Here is a 26,180-nt window from a genome sequence, read left to right as displayed (position 1 = left end):
ACCCTGCCCGCTGTGCTGGAGAAGAATTGAAGGCTCTTTTCCCCCACTTCTATTATCCTTGGTTCCCGCCATGCAAGACACAACAGGAGTTCCCGGCACCGGTGAATTTCCTCCGAACACCTCAGGCGCAGCCGCCTGCGTCATTTGGCGACAGGTACCCTCTTTACCGTCGCCTGCGTGCCGCACGCCCATCAACACATCCCTCGCATCTCAAGCAAATACATACATTGCCCGGGCTTCGCTGGAAATTAGTTTCTTGGGGGTCAACAAAGCAAAATGGCTGTTTTACATATGGCAAGTCAGGGCCTGCCGGAAACTAATGGCCACTGTCGATGAGACGGCGCGGAGGCGCGAGAGCGTGTAATGGGGAGAGAAGTTATCACCGTGGAAAGAAACATACTTTTCATGCTGGGATCTCAAGCTGGGGGCCGCCCCACCCGGGGATATCAGTCACTTATTGGAAACGGCGTTTCTTCATGCTGCACTGTCTGTATGCACGCTGCCAGCTGTGAGCCCGCCTGCACTGACCCTTCCCGCTGGACCCTGGCCAGGCAAGCCCTTCTATGGCCTTACGGAAGATAGTGTGAAACGTGCCCTTATACCATGCCCCCCTGAGAAGGCATGCCCAGTACCCTAGGAGCACATCCTGGATCTCAAAAACGGGAGTCACGCGGCCCATGCTACTCAACTCCAGCAGGCTATACCAGCCAAGAGTAAGAGCTTTCAAAAAGCTCGCAGTCACTGGTGCCAACCCGAGAGGGCACAGCTTCATCTTGAAGTGCCATGCCGTAAAGCATGGAACCATAGAGAGGTATATCAGGCGCCAGAGAGGGTGCTGGCTGCCAGAGAGGTCTAATATAGAACAGAAAGAACAGCAAGGAACCACAGAGAGGTATATCAGGCGCCAGAGAGGTTGGTGACTGCCACAGAGCTCATATATAGAACAGAAAGAACAGCAAAGAACCACAGAGAGGTATATCAGGCGCCAGAGAGGTTGGTGGCTGCCACAGAGCTCATATATAGAACGGAAAGAACAGCAAGGAACCACAGAGTGGTATATCAGGTGCCAGAGAGGTTGGTGACTGCCACAGAGTTCTAATATAGAACAGAAAGAACAGCAAGGAACCACAGAGAGGTATATCAGGCGCCAGAGAGGTTGGTGGCTGCCACATAGATCATATATAGAACGGAAAGAACAACAAGGAACCATAGAGAGGTATATCAGGTGCCAGAGAGGGTGACTGCCACAGAGTTTTAATATAGAACAGAAAGAACAGCAAGAAACCATAGAGGGGTATATCAGGTGCCAGAGAGGTGGGTGTGTTTTACAGAGTTCAAATATCGAACAGAAAGAACAGCAAGGAACCATAGAGAGGTATATCAGATGCCAGAGAGGCTGGTGGCTGCCACAGAGCTCAAATATAGAACGGAAAGAACAGCAAGGAACCATAGAGAGGTATATCAGGTGCCAGAGAGGTTGGTGACTGCCACAGAGTTGTAATATAGAACAGAAAGAACAGCAAGGAACCATAGAGAGGTATATCAGGTGCCAGAGAGGTTGGTGACTGCCACAGAGCTCAAATATAGAACGGAATGAACAGCAAGGAACCATAGAGAGGTATATCAGGTGCCAGAGAGGTTGGCGACTGCCACAGCGCTCAAATATAGAACGGAAAAAACAGCAAGGAACCATAGAGAGGTATATCAGGTGCCAGAGAGGTTGGCGACTGCCACAGAGCTCAAATATAGAACGGAATGAACAGCAAGGAACCATAGAGAGGTATATCAGGTGCCAGAGAGGTTGGCGACTGCCACAGAGCTCAAATATAGAACGGAATGAACAGCAAGGAACCATAGAGAGGCATATCAGGTGCCAGAGAGGTTGATGACTGCCACAGAGCTCAAATATAGAACAGAATGAACAGCAAGGAACCACAGGGAGGTATATCAGGTGCCAGAGAGGTTGGTGACTGCCACAGAGTTCTAATATAGAACAGAAAGAACAGCAAGGAACCACAGGGAGGTATATCAGGTGCCAGAGAGGTTGGCGACTGCCACAGAGCTCAAATATAGAACGGAAAGAACAGCAAGGAACCATAGAGAGGTATATCAGGTGCCAGAGAGGTTGGCGACTGCCACAGAGCTCAAATATAGAACGGAATGAACAGCAAGGAACCATAGAGAGGTATATCAGGTGCCAGAGAGGTTGGTGACTGTCACAGAGCTCAAATATAGAACGGAATGAACAAATATAGAACGGAATGAACAGCAAGGAACCATAGAAAGGCATATCAGGTGCCAGAGAGGTTGGCGACTGCCACAGAGCTCAAATATAGAACGGAAGGAACAGCAAGGAACCATAGAGAGGTATATCAGGTGCCAGAGAGGTTGGCGACTGCCACAGAGCTCAAATATAGAACGGAATGAACATCAAAGAACCATAGAGAGGTATATCAGGTGCCAGAGAGGTTGGTGACTGCCACAGAGCTCAAATATAGAACGGAATGAACAGCAAGGAACCACAGGGAGGTATATCAGGCGCCAGAGAGGTTGATGGCTGCCACATAGCTCATATATAGAACGGAAAGAACAACAAGGAACCATAGAGAGGTATATCAGGTGCCAGAGAGGTTGGTGAATGCCACAGAGTTCTAATATAGAACAGAAAGAACTGCAAGGAACCATAGAGAGGTATATCAGGTGCCAGAGAGGTTGGTGACTGCCACAGAGCTCAAATATAGAACGGAATGAACAGCAAGGAACCATAGAGAGGTATAGCAGGTGCCAGAGAGGTTGGTGACTGCCACAGAGTTCTAATATAGAACGGAATGAACAGCAAGGAACCATAGAGAGGTATATCAGGTGCCAGAGAGGTTGGTGAATGCCACAGAGTTCTAATATAGAACAGAAAGAACTGCAAGGAACCATAGAGAGGTATATCAGGTGCCAGAGAGGTTGGTGACTGCCACAGAGCTCAAATATAGAACGGAATGAACAGCAAGGAACCATAGAGAGGTATAGCAGGTGCCAGAGAGGTTGGTGACTGCCACAGAGTTCTAATATAGAACGGAATTAACAGCAAGGAACCATAAAGAGGTCTATCAGGTGTCAGAGAGGGTGGTGGCTTCTTAATCGCGTCATTTAACCATATAGAGGTATATAAGGCGCCAGAGAGGTTGGTGGCTGCCACAGAGTAATATAGAACAGAAAGAACAGCAAGGAGGCACAAGGAACCACAGAGAGGTCTCACAGGTACCAGAGAGGTTGGTTGCTACTTAACCACTGCATGGAACCATACAGAGGTATACCAGGCACCAAAGATTGGCATATAAGGACCATTGACTGCCAAGACGTCGTGCCACTCCCTCTATTGTATATCGCTCTGTTGGTTTCTAGCTAGGTTTGCGCATGCATACCTAATTGCATAATGGAACTATAGAGAGGTATATCGGGTGCAAGAATGGTTAGTTGCTGCTTCACTGCAGAATGGAATCATAGAGAGGTATATCACGTGCCAGAGAGGTTGGTTGCTGCTTCAACTGCAGAATGGAATCATAAAGAGGTATTTCACGTGCCAGAGAGGCTGGTTGCTGCTTAATCTTAGCATTGAACCATATATGGGTATATCAGACGTCAGAGAGGCTGGTTGCTGCTTGATCTTAGCATTGAACCATATAGGGGTATATCTGGTGCCAGAGAGGCTGGTTGATGCTTAATCTCAGCATTTAACCATATAGGGGTATATCTGGTGCCAGAGAGGTTGGGTGCTGCTTGATCTTAGCATTGAACCATATAGGGGTATATCTGGTGCCAGAGAGGTTGGGGGCTGCTTGATCTCAGCATTGAACCATATAGGGGTATATCTGGTGCCAGAGAGGTTGGTTGCTGCTTAATCTCAGCATTGAACCATATAGGGGTATATCAGGCGCCAGAGAGGTTGGGTGCTGCTTAATCTCAGCATTGAACCATATAGGGGTATATCAGGCGCCAGAGAGGTTGGTTGATGCTTAATCTCACCATTGCACCATATAGGGGTATATCAGGCGCCAGAGAGGTTGGGTGCTGCTTAATCTCAGCATTGAACCATATAATGGTATATCAGGTGCCAGAGGGGTGGGGTGCTGCTTAATCTCAGCATTGAACCATATAGGGGTATATCAGGCGCCAGAGAGGTTGGGTGCTGCTTAATCTCAGCATTGAACCATATAGGGGTATATCAGGCGCCAGAGAGGTTGGTTGATGCTTAATCTCACCATTGCACCATATAGGGGTATATCAGGCGCCAGAGAGGTTGGGTGCTGCTTAATCTCAGCATTGAACCATATAATGGTATATCAGGTGCCAGAGGGGTTGGGTGCTGCTTAATCTCAGCATTGAACCATATAGGGGCATATCAGGCGCCATAGAGGTTGGTTGCTGCTTATTCTCAGCATTGCCCGCATGACCACTTCAAGGCCAGACAAAATATCAGATTCTAACTACCGATCTGGCAGACATCCTCGTGGTGGCCGTCTCACCCCAATTTTCATCCCATCTTTTATGGGGTGCAAGCCCCCATATCCCACTTCCACACCACCATCCCCCACTACCTTAAAAATCAACAATGTAATGTTATGTTATGTTATGTTATGTTAAAGGTATTTGTACAGCGCTCTGTCACCACCGGAAGTGTTGCCTTACCCCGTCCCCTAGAAAATACAGAAAACAATGCAGCAAAACGTCTGTTAACCAAATGTATTGAAACGGCCGCAGCATGGGGGCGGCTTTGGCCAACTGCTTGCACAACAGCACCCACATTCAGGGATCACTCTCTAATGGCCGCACTACATGAGAGCAGAATACATGAAATGTCAGCACTCTGCATGAATTAATGGAAAATAATGCCAGTGACACCATCGTAATAAAAACAAATGTTTTATTATGTACAATGAAAATGTAAAATTACTTTATGTTAATGAACATTGGGTGTTTTATAATGCAAAATGTAATCTGGAAGTGTTCTAACTTCAATATGTTGCCTGTTTCAAGTTGTAAACATTGCAAACTATAGAAAAAGAAAACACAGGCGCCATTTTGAAACTGTCATTGCAAGTCATTGGCTACTTCACCTGATGGCTGACTCTGGTAATGCTAATTAAGCAATAAACACTCGTCTGGGGGCTGTACCAGGCGGTAACAGCCCAAGGCCACAGCGCCATTACCACCAATTCCAGCCTCCAAAAAGGGTGTTTCTTGCTATTAGCACATTGAGGGTTCTGCAGGGTGCTAAGAGCAATATATCTGTGAGAAATAAAGGGTCGCGGGAGCTCGTGACCCGTTGTTTCTCAGAAATACTTACTCACCTAACATGAGCGGCATAGAAAGGTGGGCTTCGTGCGGAGCCCCTCTTCTGTTTGCATAATATTCAGAGCCAGCCGTCAAGGCAAGGAAAGCCATGGAAACTCCCCATACACAGGAGCCTGAGTTAAGTGGGGCAGCGGAGGCTCAGAAGTGGTGGGGGGAGAGAAGAGGAAAACAGAGGCGTTGGGAAGGAAGATGTCTGATGGGTACGACCTCCAGCACCCGGCTTGGATCGTGTGATCCAGCAAGATCACCTCCCATTAAAGCGGAACTCCAGGCGACGCACTTATAATGCATCTGCACAACAGGCCTGTCACGGCAGCAGGTGCGGGTGCAATGCAATGCTTGCCAGCCACTGTTATTCCGATTCGTGGGAAATGTATGTATATGACCCCCTTCCCATATACATACATTTCCCGCGAATCGGAATAACAGTGGCTGGCAAGTGGCAGCTAATCTGTGAGACTGTGCCCTGCAGCGGCCGGCCCCAGCCCCCAGCATGCCTTAGTGTGCTCCAACAGAGCAAGTCGGGACAACCCGCGTCTCGCAGAGCCACTCTGCAAACTGCAGGACAGAGTCCAAAATTACGAGTCAATCCCGCAAAATACGGAACAGTGGGCCACACTACCCTCTACGCCTAACCCACAATACTTGCTCCCAGCCACACCAATCCCATCCCCACCTCCAAGCCCACGCTTACCTACGCACCCGTCACTCATTGCTCGCTGTTCACCACTCTCCACTGCCGCCATGAGCATAGAAAAAGAACTGCCATTTTCATGCCCGTGGCACCCTCCGCGTTTGAAGTTTCCTTTAAGGAAATTTGGTGCAAGCACTTGCGCAAAGCCAAGTTCATTTAAAACATAGCTCTTAGCCCCCAAGCTCACTTGCCTAGGGTACTAAGAGCTGTATACACCTCAGAGGGGGGCATTAGCAGCCGGTAATAGCTCAGGCCCTGCATTAAGTCCTTTGCTTTGCTTGAGCCTGTCAGGGCCATTAACAGCCATTAGAAACCTAATTTCTGTTTATATTGCTTAAATAAGACTCGTGTGTAGAATTCTGGACTTTTCATATTGCTCTCCTTGATCTTTAATGTATTTATCAATGATAAGGCCACCTGCACAGGCGTTCTGCCACAGTCTTCTTTTTTTAATGCCTCCTGCCAAGCCATTATTCTAAAGGAAATAGTAGACCAAGGGACCCAAACTGATTGGGGCAGTATGGACACACCCAAAATTATTGGATCAATTGTTGACTGTAAGGAAAAGGCCCCTATTCCCAATATAGTTGGTCCATTGGAACGTTTTCCCCTGGTGCGGCGAAGTGAGTCGAACACTGCACACAAAGAGGAAAGTCAGCCATTAAACCTGAACTCTAAATTGAAGAGAACTCTTTCTCGGAATCTACAACAGAATAAGTTACAAATGGCAAAAATAAAGGACGCAAATTTATATGATTTTGTAATGGATCAAAGAAACTTTATTATAACGAACGTCCAGAAGATTGACTGTAAAGAATCCAAAGAAGCTTTGCGTAACAAGGTTTTAGCCTGGTTACGTCAGAGAACAGGACCAGGGGTGGTTAGACGCTTGGACTTAATCATCAGCTGCAGGATCGATCAGAGCGATTGGTGCTCACAATCTAATAGTGACTGTATCTTAGTCGGCTGTGGGGATAGCACCCTACCTACCTTTCTTAAACGCTGTAAATATCTGCCCAAAGGTGCCACGAAATGTAATTTGATTCTCTAAATTCGATAGTCCTTCGCTTTTATTGTTATTCTGCTGTCTAATGTATGTTTCACAGTCGTCCTTGTTAAGAATCTGCTTTTTACTGCCATAGTGTTTGGCCTTTCCCCAGATCGAACCCGTTGACCTTGTTTTTTCCTGGTACGCTGATTGCTCCTGTATTTTCATGCTCTTGTTCTGTGTTTCTTGTTAATCGTCGTGCTGTTTGGATCTTATGCCAGTATGTCTATCCGTATGTATCATGTAATATTGCTCTGTTTTTTGTTGCGCCTATAAGCCTTCGGGTACCCTGTGCGCGGTATAAATAATAAATCAAATCAAATCAAATGAAATCAAAGTGAGAAAAAGCTTTATTTTGTTGCTGATAGTGCGGAAAGTGTGTGCTATTTATAGCAGCGATAGCGACACCTGTGCTCAAATATGAATAATGTCATTTTTTGCGCTACTCCTACTGTGAGCGTAAATGACACCTGGACAGGGTATTTACCCCCTAAAAAAAGGAAGTACATTTAGTATTGTTAGAAATGTCTTATAAATGACACCTGATTGACAGAAAACAATGCATTATTCGCGAAACCGATGGGTTAACATAAAATAACCTGCTGCTGGTTAACTGATTGCATGTCACATAGAAACACACAATTTACAAGAACAATTTTTTCCTTTCACTTAAAAATATGTTTCTTCTTCCACATATTTACTTCACTTTCACGTCTTCCATCCAACACTTCCACCTTGTTTCTACATTTAGTTTTCATTTTGCTGAACTTTTATTACTTATTTATTATTATAATTTTTTATAGCGCGCCTAATACTGGTCGGCGTGCGTCCGGAACTATTGCTCTGCGTGATTTTGCTTCCAAGACCAGCGCATTGCCCCTGTACTATCCTCCGTCCACAAAATAAAGGTCAAACATATGCCCAGAAGTGCACCATGACGCTAGAATAACCTGCTATAGTTCATATTGTCAGGGGATTTAATTTAAATCAAGAATACAAATGTTTTTAAGAGTTTTCTAAATGTCAGGGAATTTTTCTCTCTCCTGATGAAAAATGGAATTGTTTTCCGAAGTACAGATACTTATACTGAGAACGACCATCCACCAAGGGTGTTGCTGGGTCTGGAAAAGACCCAGGGCTACGCTGATGTCGGAACTGTTGGAACTGGGGGCTAGCTAGCCTTTTGGTTGTAGCTCCAGAGATTCTATCCGGTGCTACAACCAAAAGACCAGGGGCTATAGCCCCCTTATCCCCCCCTAGCAACGCCTCTGCCGTCCACCCCAATCATCTGCCCCGTTTGTTATAATAAGTCTTTAGCAGTGGTCGAAGAGTACGAAAAGAAGTAGTAGAACTATGTTCCCTGCTGGCGTGTCCCCACAAACCCCATTGCCGCCTACACGCAATCCAAACCCCCATACAAACACAACTGCTATGTAAGGGAATGTTCAGTGCAGTGCACTGAAGGGCAAGTTTCAACTTCTTCCTACACTTTTATTTTAAAACAAAACCATTCCAGTATGGCTTTAAAAATAAAAGAAAAGTATAGGAACAGTAAAACTTTTTTTTGTAAAGTAGAGGAGCATCGCTCCCACCCACTTCGACCACTGGACTTTGGAAAGTGGAATAGGTTGATGTCATCGGAGGGAAGGGAACACTGTGGGAAATGTTTCCTAAATTTCTCTGAAACGATGATCGACTCTAATGGCTGGCTTTATTGGCAATACACAAGGCCTCATAATGAGTTTAGCGGTATTGCTGCAGGTTCTGCTGCTTGTGATAGTACCGCCAAACTCAGTTACTGTTACCGCATATGGTACCTGGAATTGTATACATTAGGCTTGATTCATAGAAAAATGCGCATTGATCCTGCCAAGCCAGCATGCCGAAAAACAACTTTGCGTGTCCCTGCGCGCATAAGATTTCCTGCGCCCATAAGATGCGCGCTCTGCATATTCATGGAATTGTTCCGCAAAGTGACCCTATGTGCAAGTGGCGGCCAGAACGCCCATGATACGCCCCCACGCATAACAATTCCAGCCACGGATACTTACCTTTACGCAGTCCTCGTCCGCAAAGTAAAGCACCCCGGCAACACTGTGTAGGGTGCCCCAGAACTATTCACAGCACCCCCTTGACATGCGTAACATTTTTAACACCCTTAGTCAGTCCCCGGTGAATATGCATGCAAACCCCGTAAAACGTGTCTGCACCATGCTACACTGTATACGCGCACCCGTAACGTCAATCAGCACCCCAACTGTGTAGACACACCCCTAAATTCCCGATCAGCCCATACCTTTGTGCAGTGATTCCTATGTGCATGGAACTTTATGCATGCCTTCAGGTGGCGGTGAGATTGTGCTTCGCTTGCTGATTTCCCCGGTCAGATCCATGAATAGGCTTGGTTTTGCACAGTTGTGGGCGTGCGATTTGATCACGCAGGCCGTCCCTCGAAACGCCCATAATTTCCCTTCTTCTTCCTCATTCTGCATGTTCCGCCCCCTATTAGGACCTCTACGTAGGTCAAACCTACACTCTGCGTGGAGTCCGGACTCTAGTCAGAAAGCATTTGCCTGCATTACTTTCTGCACTTCAAAAAGAGGTGCACATAAGACGGTCATATCTTCCATTCTGAGGAACCAGATCATGCATTGTCCACTCCTGTCACAAGTCATCAAAGCCACACCTGACATAGCACAGCATGCATTGTGTTGAAAGCCTTGCACCCAGGAATGTCACAGCATGCAGTGCTTTGAACACTTTGCATCCATTAGTGTCACCGCATGAATTGTTTTGAACACTTTGCAGCCAGGTCTGTCACAGCATGCATTACTTTGAACACTTTGCACCCAGGAAGGCCACAGCATGCCTTGCTTTGAACACTTTGCACCCAGGGTTGCCACAGCATGCATTACTTTGAACACTTTACACGCAGGGCTGCCACAGAATGCCTTGCTTTGAACACTTTGCACCCAGGGTTGCCACAGCATGCATTGCTTTGAACACTTTGCATGCAGGATTGCCACACCATGCCTTGCTTTGAACACTTTGCACCCAGGACGGTCACAGCATGCTTTGCTTTGAACACTTTGCACCCAGGACGGTCACAGCATGCCTTGCTTTGAACACTTTGCACCCAGGACGGTCACAGCATGCCTTGCTTTGAACACTTTGCACCCAGAAAGGTCACAGCATGCATTGCTTTGAACACTTTGCACCCAGGGTTACCACAGCATGCATTGCTTTGAACACATTGCACGCAGGGGTGCCACAGCATGCCTTGCTTTGAACACTTTGCACCCAGGTAGGTCACAGCATGCCTTGCTTTGAACACTTTGCACGCAGGACGGTCACAGCATGCCTTGCTTTAAACACTTTGCACCCAGGAAGGTCACAGCATGCCTTGCTTTGAACACTTTGCACGCAGGACGGCCACAGCATGACTTGTTCTGAACACCTTTTCCCAAGGACTGCCACAGCATGCACTGCTTTGAGCACTTTTCACCCAGAAAGGTCACGGCATGCCTTGCTTTGGACACTTTGCACCCAGGACTGCCACAGCACGCATTGCTTTGGACACTTTGCACCCAGGACGGTCACAGCATGCCTTGCTTTGAACACTTTGCACCCAGGACGGTCACAGCATGCCTTCCTTTGAACACTTTTCACCCAGGAAAGTCACAGCAAGCCACGCTTTGAACACTTTGCACCCAGGAAAGTCACAACATGCCTTGCTTTGAACACTTTGCACCCAGGACGGTCACAGCATGCATTGCTTTGAACACTTTGCACCCAGGACGGTCACAGCATGCCTTGCTTTGAGAACTTTTCACCCAGGAAAGTCACAGCATGCCTTGCTTTGAACACTTTGCACCCAGGCTTGCCACAGCACGCATTGATTTGAACACTTTGCACCCAGGAGTGTCACAGTATGCCTTGCTTTGAACACTTTGTACCCAGGGTTCCTACAGCATGCCTTGCTTTGAACACTTTGCACGCAGGACTGCCACAGCATGCATTGCTTTTGATATTCTGCACGCAGGACTGTCACAGCATGCATTGCTTTGAATGCTTTGCACCCAGAAAGTTCACAGCATGCATTGCTTTGAACACTTTGCACCCAGGGTTGACACAGCATGCATTACTTTGAACACTTTGCACGCAGGGTTGCCACAGCATGCCTTGCTTTGAACGCTTTGCACGCAGGAAGGTCACAGCATGCATTGCTCTGAACATTTTGCACCCAGAAAGGTCACAGCATGCATTGCTTTGAACACTTTGCACCCAGGGTTGCCACAGCATGCATTGCTTTGAACACTTTGCACGCAGGGTTGCCACAGCATGCATTGCTGTGAACACTTTGCACGAAGGGTTGCCACAGCATGCCTTGCTTTGAACACTTTGCACGCAGGAAGGTCACAGCATGCCTTGCTTTGAACACTTTGCACCCAGAGGAGTTACAGCATGCCTTGCTTTGAACACTTTGCACGCAGGACTGCCACAGCATGCATTGCTTTTGACACTCGCATGCAGGACTGCCACAGCATGCATTGCTTTGAATGCTTTGCATGCAGGGTTGCCACAGCATGCATTGCTTTGAACACTGTGCACCCATGGGAGTCACAGCATGCCTTGCTTTGAACACTTTGCACCCAGGGTTACCACAGCATGCATTGCTTTGAACACTTTGCACGCAGGGTTGCCACAGCATGCCTTGCTTTGAACACTTTGCACCCAGGAAGGTCACAGCATGCCTTGCTTTGAACACTTTGCACCCAGGGTTACCACAGCATGCATTGCTTTGAACACTTTGCACGCAGGGTTGCCACAGCATGCCTTGCTTTGAACACTTTGCACCCAGGAAGGTCACAGCATGCCTTGCTTTGAACACTTTGCACGCAGGACGGCCACAGCATGACTTGTTCTGAACACCTTTTCCCAAGGACTGCCACAGCATGCACTGCTTTGAGCACTTTCCACCGAGAAAGGTCACAGCATGCCTTGCTTTGGACACTTTGCACCCAGGACTGCCACAGCATGCATTGCTTTGGACACTTTGCACCCAGGAGTGTCACAACATGCCTTGCTTTGAACACTTTTCACCCAGGAAAGTCACAGCATGCCTTGCTCTGAGCACTTTTCACCCAGGAAAGTCACAGCATGCCTTGCTTTGAACACTTTGCACCCAAGAGTGTCACAGCATGCATTGCTTTGAACACTTTGCACCCAGGAAAGTCACAGCATGCCTTGCTTTGAGCACTTTTCACCCAGGAAAGTCACAGCATGCCTTGCTTTGAACACTTTACACCCAGGGTTGCCACAGCATGCATTGCTTTGAACACTTTGCACCCAGGGGAGTCACAGCATGCCTTGCTTTGAACAATTTGCACGCAGGACTGCCACAGCATGCATTGCTTTGAATGCTTTGCACCCAGAAAGTTCACAGCATGCATTGCTTTGAACACTTTGCACCCAGGGTTGACACAGCATGCATTGCTTTGAACACTTTGCACGCAGGGTTGCCACAGCATGCCTTGCTTTGAACACTTTGCACACAGGAAGGTCACAGCATGCATTGCTTTGAACACTTTGCATGCAGGGTTGCCACAGCATGCATTGCTGTGAACACTTTGCAGGAAGGGTTGCCACAGCATGCCTTGCTTTGAACACTTTGCAAGCAGGAAGGTCACAGCATGAATTGCTTTGAACACTTTGCACCCAGAAAGGTCACAGCATGCATTGCTTTGAACACTTTACACCCAGGGTTGCCACAGCATGCATTGCTATGAACGCTTTGCACCCAGGACGGTCACAGCATGCCTTGCTTTGAGCACTTTTCACCCAGGAAAGTCACAGCATGCCTTGCTTTGAACAGTTTGCACCCAGTTTTGACACAGCATGCATTGCTTTGAACACTTTGCATGCAGGGTTGCCACAGCATGCCTTGCTTTGAACACTTTGCACGCAGGAAGGTCACAGCATGCATTGCTTTGAACACTTTGCACCCAGAAAGGTCACAGCATGCATTGCTTTGAACACTTTGCACCCAGGGTTGCCACAGCATGCATTGCTTTGAACACTTTGCACGCAGGGTTGCCACAGCATGCATTGCTGTGAACACTTGGCACGAAGGGTTGCCACAGCATGCCTTGCTTTGAACACTTTGCACGCAGGAAGGTCACAGCATGCCTTGCTTTGAACACTTTGCACCCAGGGGAGTTACAGCATGCCTTGCTTTGAACACTTTGCACGCAGGACTGCCACAGCATGCATTGCTTTTGACACTCGCATGCAGGACTGCCACAGCATGCATTGCTTTGAATGCTTTGCATGCAGGGTTGCTACAGCATGCCTTGCTTTGAACACTTTGCATGCAGGACTGCTACAGCATGCATTGCTTTTGACACTCGCACGCAGGACTGCCACAGCATGCATTGCTTTGAACACTTTGTACCCAGAAAGGTCACAGCATGCATTGCTTTGAACACTTTGCACCCAGGGTTACCACAGCATGCATTGCTTTGAACACTTTGCACGCAGGGTTGCCACAGCATGCCTTGCTTTGAACACTTTGCACCCAGGAAGGTCACAGCATGCCTTGCTTTGAACACTTTGCACGCAGGACGGCCACAGCAGGACTTGTTCTGAACACCTTTTCCCAAGGACTGCCACAGCATGCACTGCTTTGAGCATTTTTCACCCAGAAAGGTCACAGCATGCCTTGCTTTGAACGCTTTGCACGCAGGAAGGTCACAGCATGCATTGCTCTGAACACTTTGCACCCAGAAAGGTCACAGCATGCATTGCTTTGAACACTTTGCACCCAGGGTTGCCACAGCATGCATTGCTTTGAACACTTTGCACGCAGGGTTGCCACAGCATGCATTGCTGTGAACACTTTGCACCCAGGGTTGACACAGCATGCATTGCTTTGAACACTTTGCATGCAGGGTTGCCACAGCATGCCTTGCTTTGAACACTTTGCACGCAGGAAGGTCACATTGCTTTGAACACTTTGCACCCAGAAAGGTCACAGCATGCATTGCTTTGAACACTTTGCACCCAGGGTTGCCACAGCATGCATTGCTTTGAACACTTTGCACGCAGGGTTGCCACAGCATGCATTGCTGTGAACACTTGGCACGAAGGGTTGCCACAGCATGCCTTGCTTTGAACACTTTGCACGCAGGAAGGTCACAGCATGCCTTGCTTTGAACACTTTGCACCCAGGGGAGTTACAGCATGCCTTGCTTTGAACACTTTGCACGCAGGACTGCCACAGCATGCATTGCTTTTGACACTCGCATGCAGGACTGCCACAGCATGCATTGCTTTGAATGCTTTGCATGCAGGGTTGCTACAGCATGCCTTGCTTTGAACACTTTGCATGCAGGACTGCTACAGCATGCATTGCTTTTGACACTCGCACGCAGGACTGCCACAGCATGCATTGCTTTGAACACTTTGTACCCAGAAAGGTCACAGCATGCATTGCTTTGAACACTTTGCACCCAGGGTTACCACAGCATGCATTGCTTTGAACACTTTGCACGCAGGGTTGCCACAGCATGCCTTGCTTTGAACACTTTGCACCCAGGAAGGTCACAGCATGCCTTGCTTTGAACACTTTGCACGCAGGACGGCCACAGCAGGACTTGTTCTGAACACCTTTTCCCAAGGACTGCCACAGCATGCACTGCTTTGAGCATTTTTCACCCAGAAAGGTCACAGCATGCCTTGCTTTGAACGCTTTGCACGCAGGAAGGTCACAGCATGCATTGCTCTGAACACTTTGCACCCAGAAAGGTCACAGCATGCATTGCTTTGAACACTTTGCACCCAGGGTTGCCACAGCATGCATTGCTTTGAACACTTTGCACGCAGGGTTGCCACAGCATGCATTGCTGTGAACACTTTGCACGAAGGGTTGCCACAGCATGCCTTGCTTTGAACACTTTGCACGCAGGAAGGTCACAGCATGCCTTGCTTTGAACACTTTGCACCCAGAGGAGTTACAGCATGCCTTGCTTTGAACACTTTGCACGCAGGACTGCCACAGCATGCATTGCTTTTGACACTCGCATGCAGGACTGCCACAGCATGCATTGCTTTGAATGCTTTGCATGCAGGGTTGCCACAGCATGCATTGCTTTGAACACTGTGCACCCAGGGGAGTCACAGCATGCCTTGCTTTGAACACTTTGCATGCAGGACTGCCACAGCATGCATTGCTTTTGACACTCACACGCAGGACTGCCACAGCATGCATTGCTTTGAACACTTTGTACCCAGGAAGGTCACAGCATGCATTGCTTTGAACACTTTGCATGCAGGACTGCCACAGCATGCATTGCTTTTGACACTCACACGCAGGACTGCCACAGCATGCATTGCTTTGAACACTTTGTACCCAGGAAGGTCACAGCATGCATTGCTTTGAACACTTTGCACCCAGGGTTACCACAGCATGCATTGCTTTGAACACTTTGCACGCAGGGTTGCCACAGCATGCCTTGCTTTGAACACTTTGCACCCAGGAAGGTCACAGCATGCCTTGCTTTGAACACTTTGCACGCAGGACGGCCACAGCATGACTTGTTCTGAACACCTTTTCCCAAGGACTGCCACAGCATGCACTGCTTTGAGCACTTTCCACCGAGAAAGGTCACAGCATGCCTTGCTTTGGACACTTTGCACCCAGGACTGCCACAGCACGCATTGCTTTGGACACTTTGCACCCAGAACTGCCATGGCATGCATTGCTATGAACACTTTGCACACAGGACGGTCACAGCATGCCTTGCTTTGAGCACTTTTCACCCAGGAAAGTCACAGCATGCCTTGCTTTGAACACTTTGCACCCAAGAGTGTCACAGCATGCCTTGCTTTGAACACTTTGTACCCAGGGTTGCCACAGCATGCATTGCTTTGGACACTTTGCACCCAGGAGTGTCACAACATGCCTTGCATTGAACACTTTGTACCCAGGGTTGCCACAGGGTGCATTGCTTTGAACACTTTTCACCCAGGGGAGTCACAGCATGCCTTGCTTTGAACAATTTGCACCCAGGGTTGCCACAGCATGCATTGCGTTTGACATTCTGCACGCAGGACTGCCACAGCATGCATTGCTTTGAATGCTTTGCACCCAGAAAGTTCACAGCATGCATTGCTTTGAACACTTTGCACCCAGGGTTGACACAGCATGCATTGCTTTGAACACTTTGCACGCAGGGTTGCCACAGCATGCCTTGCTTTGAACACTTTGCACGCAGGGTTGCCACAGCATGCCTTGCTTTGAACACTTTGCACACAGGAAGGTCACAGCATGCATTGCTTTGAACACTTTGCACCCAGAAAGGTCACAGCATGCATTGCTTTGAACACTTTGCATGCAGGGTTGCCACAGCATGCATTGCTGTGAACACTTTGCAGGAAGGGTTGCCACAGCATGCCTTGCTTTGAACACTTTGCAAGCAGGAAGGTCACAGCATGAATTGCTTTGAACACTTTGCACCCAGAAAGGTCACAGCATGCATTGCTTTGAACACTTTACACCCAGGGTTGCCACAGCATGCATTGCTATGAACGCTTTGCACCCAGGACGGTCACAGCATGCCTTGCTTTGAGCACTTTTCACCCAGGAAAGTCACAGCATGCCTTGCTTTGAACAGTTTGCACCCAGGGTTGACACAGCATGCATTGCTTTGAACACTTTGCACGCAGGGTTGCCACAGCATGCCTTGCTTTGAACACTTTGCACGCAGGAAGGTCACAGCATGCATTGCTTTGAACACTTTGCACCCAGAAAGGTCACAGCATGCATTGCTTTGAACACTTTGCACCCAGGGTTGCCACAGCATGCATTGCTTTGAACACTTTGCACGCAGGGTTGCCACAGCATGCATTGCTGTGAACACTTGGCACGAAGGGTTGCCACAGCATGCCTTGCTTTGAACACTTTGCACGCAGGAAGGTCACAGCATGCCTTGCTTTGAACACTTTGCACCCAGGGGAGTTACAGCATGCCTTGCTTTGAACACTTTGCACGCAGGACTGCCACAGCATGCATTGCTTTTGACACTCGCATGCAGGACTGCCACAGCATGCATTGCTTTGAATGCTTTGCATGCAGGGTTGCTACAGCATGCCTTGCTTTGAACACTTTGCATGCAGGACTGCTACAGCATGCATTGCTTTTGACACTCACACGCAGGACTGCCACAGCATGCATTGCTTTGAACACTTTGTACCCAGAAAGGTCACAGCATGCATTGCTTTGAACACTTTGCACCCAGGGTTACCACAGCATGCATTGCTTTGAAGACTTTGCACGCAGGGTTGCCACAGCATGCCTTGATTTGAACACTTTGCACCCAGGAAGGTCACAGCATGCCTTGCTTTGAACACTTTGCACGCAGGACGGCCACAGCAGGACTTGTTCTGAACACCTTTTCCCAAGGACTGCCACAGCATGCACTGCTTTGAGCATTTTTCACCCAGAAAGGTCACAGCATGCCTTGCTTTGGACACTTTGCACCCAGGACTGCCACAGCACGCATTGCTTTGGACACTTTGCACCCAGAACTGCCATGGCATGCATTGCTATGAACACTTTGCACACAGGACGGTCACAGCATGCCTTGCTTTGAGCACTTTTCACCCAGGAAAGTCCCAGCATGCCTTGCTTTGAACACTTTGCACCCAGGAAAGTCACAGCATGCCTTGCTTTGAACACTTTGCACCCAAGAGTGTCACAGCATGCCTTGCTATGAACACTTTGTACCCAGGGTTGCCACAGCATGCATTGCTTTGGACACTTTGCACCCAGGAGTGTCACAACATGCCTTGCATTGAACACTTTGTACCCAGGGTTGCCACAGGATGCATTGCTTTGGACACTTTGCACCCAGGAGTGTCACAACATGCCTTGCTTTGAACACTTTGTACCCAGGGTTCCCACAGCACGCATTGCTTTGAACACTTTGCACCCATGACGGTCACATCATGCATTGCTTTGAACACTTTGCACGCAGGGTTGCCACAGCATGCATTGCTTTTGACATTCTGCACGCAGGACTGCAACAGCATGCATTGCTTTGAATGCTTTGCACCCAGAAAGTTCACAGCATGCATTGCTTTGAACACTTTGCACGCAGGGTTGCCACAGCATGCCTTGCTTTGAACACTTTGCACGCAGGAAGGTCACAGCATGCATTGCTTTGAACACTTTGCACGCAGGGTTGCCACAGCATGCATTGCTGTGAACACTTTGCACGAAGGGTTGCCACAGCATGCCTTGCTTTGAACACTTTGCAAGCAGGAAGGTCACAGCATGAATTGCTTTGAACACTTTGCACCCAGAAAGGTCACAGCATGCATTGCTTTGAACACTTTACACCCAGGGTTGCCACAGCATGCATTGCTATGAACACTTTGCACCCAGGACGGTCACAGCATGCCTTGCTTTGAGCACTTTTCACCCAGGAAAGTCACAGCATGCCTTGCTTTGAACAGTTTGCACCCAGGAAAGTCACAGCATGCCTTGCTTTGAACACTTTGCATGCAGGGTTGCCACAGGATGTATTGCTTTGGACACTTTGCACCCAGAAAGGTCACAGCATGCATTGCCTTGAACACTTTACACCCAGGGTTGCCACAGCATGCATTGCTATGAACACTTTGCACCCAGGACGGTCACAGCATGCCTTGCTTTGAACACTTTGCACCCAGAAAGGTCACAGCATGCATTGCTTTGAACACTTTGCACGCAGGGTTGCCACAGCACGCCTTGCTTTGAACATTTTGCACCCCTGACTGTGGGCCATGCTGCATCATCACCGAATTGGGAATCCGAGATTTTTTGTTGCATTTTATAAACATGTGCAAAGGTCAAGTAGGACAATCAGAACAAGTTGTGATTGTTTGTTGAATTGTGTTCTTTTTCGTGAAAAGAAGAACCCGTTTAAGGGCCCAGGGTGCCCCTTGGCCACAGCACACGCCAGCTGCAGTTTGCATGCACTAAAATCCTGCAGGAAAGATCACTTGATTTATTGATTTTATTTTAACAAATATAATGTTACACTCATCATACAAGTCCCACAGGACGTGTGTCTTGGTGCATTTATGCTTGCATAATCAGTATTCTTAACATGCCATACCGAGAGTAGAAGAAAGTCTTAATGTTTAGGCTTCGGGACGTGCTTGGCATTAAATGGGCTCTAATCTTATCTCTTGCATTATATTACAAATACTGCTTCTACCCATCACAGTTTCATCTCCATCCATTTGGCGACTGCATAGAGAAATGTACCTTTCCTTGTGATTGTACATTAGTGGCTTTCTATTGGATGATCAGATTCTTCCCTGGCCCCTATGCAGGTGCATAAGGGCCGGATGTCTCCCAAGGGCGCTGCATGTATTCAGAGGTGTGTCTGTGACTCGTGGCGCTGGATCAGGCCGTAGTCTCACCAAGACCGCGGGGCTTTTTGGAACAATGCAACGGCACTGGAACTAGAATTCGGATTCATGCTTCGGAACACATGCACTGCCGTGTACATACACACTTCCACAGCCACACAACTGCATTTGCACTGCAGTCACACTGCACATTTCAGAGACAAGTCACACCACAAATCTCAGAGCTGCAATTGACTGTAATAACATCGTCATTACACTTCAGGTCTCGCTTGATCACATTGCAATAACAAGGTCAGTACATGGCTCAGAACATCACAACGATGCATTTACACTGTAGCAACACTGCAAAAAAACAGTTTAGAAGTTCCAAACTTTGCAAATACAGTGTTGACACGCGGGTTAGAAGCTGATGGCCTTGCAGTTACACTGTAACAAAGCGGTATATAAAAAGTTCACAAGTTTATAGTCAACAAGTATGTTACTCTGATGGCACTGCACGTGCAGAGCTCAGAACTTAATGACATTGTAATTACAGGCGCCAGGGTCTGAGCTCAAATTTAACCGCATTTACACGGTGACAACACAGCAAATACATAGTTCATAACTTAATGACATCAACTGCACATTCACAGTTGAGAACCGTATGTGAATGAGGTTGCACTGTAACTTCAGTGTGATACACTGATCACAAGATAATAGCAGTGCAGTTTCACTGCAAATCCAGTGTTGCTAAACAGAGCCTATTTATGCTGAAGGTACACAATCCAGAAATGAATGGAATTGCAATGACACTTTTGCTACAGGGCTGATAACCTAATGACACAGCAAATACAATGCAATTGCCCCATAAAGGTACAATTTTTATTAGATTAAAAGAAAATTGGAGCAAGCATTTCACCTGCAATAATGGATTGCCATAATGGAGAATTCTTAACAAATAGCCTTCTGCAAGAATAGTGCACTCGAAGTAACTGAATTTGATTTGAGTTTTCATACAGCGCAGATGTGGTGGACCTTGCAATCTCAGTTGCCTCTGGGAGCTTTAAATATAGGCCAATCAAACTGAGTTGTGGGATTAAGCAAACGGATGCGTCGTCAGTTCCTTCCCAAAGACAGCTAAATTATTCATGAGCCAACATTTAACAGGAAGGGAGCTCCAGAGCCGTGGGCCATGCACAGAGACACCCATTCCTCCTCTGGCTGAGCATTTGTAAACAGTGGTCGAAGTGGGCGGAGCGGTCGGGAGCGGTGCTCCTCTACTTTTTTTAATTAAGTTTTACTGTTCCTATACTTTCATTCTAAAAAGAAACCGTTCCCAGAACGGTGTTGTGTTAAAATAAAAGTGTAGGAAGCAGTTGAAACTTGCACTTCAGTGCATTGCACTGATCATTCCCTTAAACAGCAGGCGCATGTGTTTGGGTGTTTGCATTGTGCATGGGAGGGGGCATGGTGAAGATGTTTGTGGGAGTGGGTGCAGGCCAGCAGGGAACATAGTTCCACTACTTCTTTTCGTACACTTCGACCACTGTTTAAAAACAGGGACAGGAACAAGTGGGTGTTTCGCCTGCCTCCATAATTACTTAATCAGATAGACTTGGGGTTAAACCGTTTAAGCCAGATAAATATCACACAGCCGATCTTAAACTTAAGGCCAAAAAATATCAACCGGTAGCCATTGCAGTTCCTGCTGCCACAAAGAGATGGATTTGGATGTCTGCAGGCCAAGAAGAATCTGAACTGCAGCCTCTCGGGAGGATAGCGCAGTAGGCAACGTGCTACGGAGCACCACAGGTTCGATCCCTGGGTCCGCGCTTAGAAACCTATGGGTATTAAGCGCGTTATAAATAACCTATCATATCATATCATATCCTGAACAGTCTGGGGGCCGGAGGCAAGACCAGTGGATTGGCCGACATAGTGGCAGGTGCGTAGTCCAAACTGGAATTAACAAAAACACCATCAACAGACCGATGCAGGTTTTTAGGAATTAATGTAAGAGTCCTTTTCAATTGAGGTGAAGTCAAATAAGAGGTCTTAACCCTCAATCAATCCAATTTGGGAATTTATACTAATGTCTTCTTCCCATATGAACCCAAGTTTCTGATTTTCCTGTCAAAGATCACCTGGTGATCGAACACAATTGATGGTGGAAAGAAAGTGGCTGGATCATTCAAAAGGTGTCTTGGTCCTAAAACATGGACACGGTTTTCAATGCATTAAGCTTCGAACTGTTTTCACACATCAAGGACTGAACGAGTTCTAGAAGAGTCAAAAGTTTTGAAACACTCTCAGAAAAGACCTGAAACTCTTACCAAAATGTGGGTATCATTCACGTGAAAAAAATAATTCAAGCCTAAAGAGTCTAATGAGTTGAAAACCCGAGAGCCAATAGATATTAAACAGCAGTGGCGACAGTGGAGATCCCAGTGCCATTCAACAACCTACAGTAAACAAATGTCCAGTGGAAATGTCTCAGAAGAACACATTGTTTCTGGTCGGTAACTAAGGTCCTAAACCAATCCAATGGGCCCCTTTGAAAGTTGGCATATTACAAGAATCGCATCCGTAATGCCTTGTGATTAACAGTGTCAAACGCTGCGGACAAGTCAAGAAGAATCCTGAGAGGAAGATGTGCACCCTATCTGCTGAGGGGGGGAGTACCATCCCAGGCAAGGGTACACTTTCCATCCCATCATGAGGCCAAAAGTAAAGTGGAGAGGGTTCAACACACTTGCTCGATCCAGGTGTGATTGAAGTTGTTTGACTACTATTTTCTCCAAAATGTCTGCCAATCACGGAAGAGCTGCAATCGGGTAACAGTTGTCAGACACTATTGGGTAGAGCCCTATTTTTTTCCGAACACAGGGGGACGGGGGGAGCTGCTCTCTTGAGATCAGCAGGAACGAGCAAAAGGAGAGAGGAATCGAATCCAACACAGAATGTGCTAATAATTCTGCATGGTGCTTGGCGACCAGCGCGGGTAGTGAACTAATATTGTTGAAGGTGGACTTCAACAAACCTAAAAAGAATCAGACTTCCTCCGCGGCGGGGTGAGTGAAGTAGAGGGAGGCGGGATCACCCAATTAGAAATATGAGAAACATCATTGGAAGCCATGATGATACAAGTTTGAATAAATGCAACGCTTCACAGCGTTCTTGTGAAGGTACAAGCAGGCTGCTTTCAGGAAGCTGCAAGAACAACCAGGACTACTAGAAATAGTTGTTGGTGATATTTGCACTGGGGAAGGGCCATAAGCCTATCAAGTGGCTGGGACAGCGGACGAGAAAATATACATTCTCCTCCCGCTGTGCCAGCAACCCGAGACCCTTCCCTGGTGGTGGCATTTTTTTTATGTGTTTATGTGGGGAATCATCAGGGAGTCTCTCCTTGTTGCCTCCCCAGCTCCCCCAGCCCCAAACCAAATCCAAACCGCTTCCCCAACCTCTCCCTCCCTCCCCACTTACCTGCATGACCAGAGCTTTATGCTCCTCTCTGGCCCACTTCCCGCTTCGGCCACCACCATAGAAAGGGAAAGGGTACTTAGACCCTTTTCCCTATGGTGGTGGCCATCTTGGTTTCTTTTCTTTTCTTTCCTTTGGAGATTGGCGTCGCTTATGGCAGCCAATCTCTGCAGAAAATAAAGAAAATCATTTGCGCCCCGAATAAACCCCGAGGGGATGAGAATGGCTTTCATGCCCTGGCAGGGTGGGCACCTGGCTGGTATTGCCCCACAGCTCTCGTCACTCGGGCTTACCATGTTTCGGACTGGCTGGCCGTTACCGGGCCATGGGCCTGAAAGCTATGGTATCCGAACTTCCTCAGGGTGGATAATAGCCATGCATACAATTAAATCTTTCCTTGAATTCTATACATTGCAGATTTGTCTACATAAAATGTCAAAGCACGTACTAACGGCCGATTGTTGACCTTCTTTGGTCCAATGAGAACTTTCAAAATAATAACATCAGAGAAAGCTCCCTTTATATATCTTTTGAAGTGTTTGGCACATTTTAAATTGTCCCTGTGGCTTCAATTTCTTGTTTAAATTCAAATACATGTACGCCTGTTGATTTGGTACAGAGGACTGCGTGTTGGGATTCTGCGTGGTTGCGGCTCTCGGATAGAATAAAGCACATATATGGTAGGGCGAATTAATATGAAGTTTGCCACAAAAACACACAAATCTCTAACCAGGAAGTTGTAAAGTGTTTCATAGTGACATTCTGCCACACAAAACACGTTTGGTTACTGATTCTTGGACTTAAAAGGAGAGCACCTTTTATACTTAGTCAGTAATGTTATAGAAGCATCTGTTCCTTTGGCAAATGCTGGTTTCTCCTGTGCACTTTTTTTAATCAGGAAAGAGAAAGTGAATGGAATTTGCATATTTCACTTTGGGCTACGTCCACTTCCTGTGACGTCACTTCCCATTGCATATGCCAGAGTCCCTCCACTTTTTTTGTAGGACTTGAGTCCTGGGTTGGCCGCAGCCAAATACCTATTGCTTAGCCCAGAGTCTGTGCTTGTGCCACACAGTTCATATTAGCTCTGTTTTTCTCCTTGGATAAATGTCTCAGAAGTACTGTAGTGATACAACAATACACTGAGGGCATACAGTTTACAATCAAACGGCGCTGACATTGCACTGCTGGTAAACAGTTCAGGAACCGGGAAAATGATGATAAAATGGGTAGACTGCGCTTACACTGTAGAGACACCGCCCAGAAACAAATGACCCTCCAGGTACAATGCACTTACACTGCAGATATACAACTGGAAAAAATGACGCTGCAGTCACACAACGATGCCACTGCTGATATGCAGTTCAGAACCTTATAAACTAGAGCCACACTATAACTACACTGCAGACACCCAGTTCTGAAACCAATGCCAATATGGACCTTATAGTTGCACTGTACATTCACAGTTTCGAAAGCAGCAACACTGCAGTCGCACCGACATGTAATCACACATAAGTAAGAAGGCAAAACATGCTGTGATCACATTGTAAATGTGCTGCAGATACCCTGCTAAGAACATTCCCTGTAGCTGCACCACAGACACGCATTTCAGAGAACACAACACTGGAGTCAAACTGTTTTTTCACTGCAGTGCCGACCAAAAGCTTCGAACCTAAAGTCAAGTCAATTGCATCATAATTGTGCGTGGCTAAAACCCGCCTCCTCTGAGGATACACTGTACCTGCTGTGACAGATGGCCCCAGGAGCACACCAACTCTCCAGGAAAGTTCAAGAATGTACTGATTGTTTTCGTAATCAAAGGGCTCGGGAAGGGCTGTCACTCTTGTCTAGAAACGCCGCTCCCTCCCTACCCCCTCCACCGGGAAGGTCTCTAGAGATCATTTACCCGAACTATCTAAAACCGGCCTAACTTTAGATGATGGCCTAAAGACCAACGCTGCTGTATGATATCATAGGTTATCTATAAGGCGCTTAATACCCAGAGGTTTCTGAGTGAGTACCCGGGGATCGAACCTGTGGTGCTCCATGTCATCTTGCTTCCAAGGCGAGCATGTTGCCCCTGAGCTATCCTCCCGAGACCAATCTATTATCTGTTTCTATCTAAACTTTCTTGGGTCAGTATGGAGAGTCCTCGCTGTAAAATTCCACAAGATGGACTTGGAGGCATTTGTGCCATTCATACTTGGGCCCCATTTGGTCTTTTCCTCCCACGCTCTACCGTTCCACTCTCTAGGCCTTTCTGTCACTCTCCCTTTTTTCGTTCTACTCTCGTCCCTCCTACTCCACCTACTGTCTTTCCTTCCTCTCCCTGATACTCTGTTCTGTCCATCCATTGTTACTCTCCCTATCTCACTCCACCCTCCGATATTGCTCCCGCCTACTTCATCTCTCACCTCTCCACAATCTACTAGTATCCCCCCACTACTACTCTCCTCACAACACTACTAGTACTCTCCTTAACACACTTCTACTACTGTCCTCCACACACTAATCTCCTCCCCACCCACGCCTTCACCTATAGTCACCCGACTTTCACTTGCCCATCTGCCACTATCTTCCACCAACCAATAACTCACCTTGCACACTATACTAATCATGGGCGTAATTTTAGGGGGGACAGGGGTGTTTGTCCCCCTCAACTTTCATGGCACACCATTTTGTCCCCGTTCATTTGGCTGGGGCACCTTTTTTCAGATGTCATGTCCCCCCCAGAACTTTCAGCAAAGTTACTCCACTGCTGCTAATACATCTCTTCCAAGCTCCTCTGCTCCATCCTTCCTCTGACTGGTCTCATGGTCCTCCTGCTCCTCCATTGACCTCACCAGAACAACGCACATCTGTCTGCTTCCTCTACTCCCTTTTAACCTCTCACCTCCCCTACCATTGACCCCAAGACTCGGCCAGTTCCCCAGGTCAACTGCAGCCTTTTCATTCCTTAGGGGAGGTGTTTCAAACATCAGAATGTTCAAAAGAGGGTCTTAAGCACTGGCCCCTTTTGTATGCGTGTCGGCCGGTCCCTGGCAATGGCGACCTGCAACTCTCTATGTCTCCATTCATGTGAGTCATTCCCGACTGTTAGACAATGCCGGTTTGCTGCGGGTACCCCATTGCAGCCTCCCCACAGATGAGTGCAATATTCCCTACTGAGCGAGTCTCATTGAGGACTTCTCGCCCTGACACCCGCTGGAG

Source organism: Ambystoma mexicanum, chromosome 8 (assembly GCF_040938575.1).
Source record: "Ambystoma mexicanum isolate Mex_15411 chromosome 8, UKY_AmexF1_1, whole genome shotgun sequence".
Lineage (NCBI taxonomy): Eukaryota > Metazoa > Chordata > Amphibia > Caudata > Ambystomatidae > Ambystoma > Ambystoma mexicanum.
This window is presented reverse-complemented; position numbering follows the sequence as displayed.